Here is a 2,047-nt window from a genome sequence, read left to right on the forward strand (position 1 = left end):
CCTGATCTTGTCAAAGTTGGCTTTTCTGAAGTCAAGGACTTCTGAGTTGCTGACTGAATTGCCAGCTTTACGGCGGATGGTGAAGGTGATCACCTCATGGTTGCTGTCACACAGCTTCCCATCGATCACTGGGTCGCCAATTAGGTCATCCTCTGAGCCAGTACCAGGTCGAGCAGTGCTTTGCCTCTTGTTGGCCCATAGATTTCTTGAGTCAAGTAGAGGTCATACACGCATGAGAGGAAGCTTTGTGACCACTCAGATTTTGCTGAGTGATCCTCCCACGAAATGTCCGGGTAATTGAAGTCACTCATGACAACCATGGTCCTGGAGCATGTGGCCTCAGCCAACTCCCGGGCGAACTCCTGGTCAAGCTCAGGACTTTGGGTGGGAGGTCTGTAGTAGACTCCCACCGTTGTGTACCCTGTGCCATGTTCCCCATGAATTTTAACCCGGAGGGTCTCCAGTCATCCACCCTGGTCGCCAGTATCAGCTTGCAGGGACATGTAGCTTTCCTTAACATAGAGAGCTACACCCCCACCCCTTTTATCTACACGATCCCTCCTGTACAGGTGTCACAGAGCACTTAGGTGCCCTGCGCCAGGGAACAGAAACAGCTCAAGAGAGACCCCTAGAGGTGAGAAGGGGGAGGCACAGCTGCCAGTCACCAGGGCACCACACATGCTGGTTGCTGGGGCAACCAGCAAAACCTGCTGACAGGAAGGGGCAGGGCTTTGCCCTTCTTAAACCCAGGCAGGAGGCCAGGGTGGCAGTTCCCCTCTGGCAGCCAAGGAGCGGGGAGCTCGGCCAGTGTGGGGAGGGGGCAAGGTTGTCTGCATGAGTATTCACTGGTTCGCTGCCATGGGCTGGAGTATTTTCCTGGTAGGGATCAAATGTTGTTCAACCAGACGGCTTAGTTTTATGTTATAGCCCAGGAGCTTTGTGCTTTGTGTTTACTGTTTAACCAGAGAACCGGGTGAGGCTATTAGGGGTTGGAGGAGGCCTCATAGGGACTCCCCAGTAGTGTGGGGGTTCCTGGTACCGGAGAGGGTGCAGCATTTTGCGGGGTGTATTGGCCCCGGCCTCAGAGTGAGGGGGGGGCAGCGAGGCACCCCAGAGTGAGAGGGGTGCAGCGAGGTGCCCCAAAGTAAAGAGGAGGGCCCAGACATTACAGGGATCAGGGCAAACCACGTCAGTGCCATCCGCGAGGCTTGGGCTGCGGTGTAGGGGAGGAAAAGGAGCCACAGGTAGCACCCCCTGTCATCAGGGTGCGTAAAATGGGCAGCCTCCTGCTGATTACAACAACTTATTAATCAAATAAGATCAAGGCATGGCAAGCGAGTAAGCAGGCGGTTGGCCCATTACAGGAGGGCGGAGCCTCTCCCGGAAAGGCTCCGATAGTGATACTCCTGTCACAACAGGGTATAGCCATCTATACCCATGGTCCAGTCATGGGTGGAGTCCCAACAGGTCTCTGTTATCCCAATGACATCATAATTCTTTGCATTGAGCAGGAGGACGAGCTCCTCCTGCTTGTTCCCCAAGCTCCTGGCATTTGTGTACAGGCAGGCAAGTGTCCCCTTGGACATTGTGAGTTTATCCTACATCTTAGCTTACTTATACTTATCTATAAGAAATAAAGAGGGAGAGAAAAAGTCAGAAATGTTTGGGGAAGGGGAGGGAACATATTTTAAAATAAATTAAAAAAAAAGAAAATGGGCGTTTTGCTACAAACGTAGATTGATATTTCCTAGCTCAAGCCTATTACCTATTTTAGCAGTTTAGTTGAATTAATATTCTGATCCATTAATTAGAAGAAGCAGCTTGATGGGAGAAATAATCACCTCTTGGCGAAACTGGCTAATTGTGGCCTTGGGTCCACCACAATCCGCTGGCTGGGAAATTGGTTCCGTGGTTGGACCCAGAGGGTTGTAATTGATGGAAGTCACTCATTGTGGTGTCTTGTGACCAGCAGGGCCCCCCAAGGCTCTGTCCTTGGACCCATATTGTTCAACATCTTCATTAATGATGTGGACATTGGAGTCAGGAG

The sequence above is a fragment of the Gavialis gangeticus genome, unplaced genomic scaffold (assembly GCF_001723915.1).
Source record: "Gavialis gangeticus isolate Ggan-Ray unplaced genomic scaffold, GavGan_comp1, whole genome shotgun sequence".
Taxonomy (NCBI): Eukaryota; Metazoa; Chordata; order Crocodylia; family Gavialidae; genus Gavialis; species Gavialis gangeticus.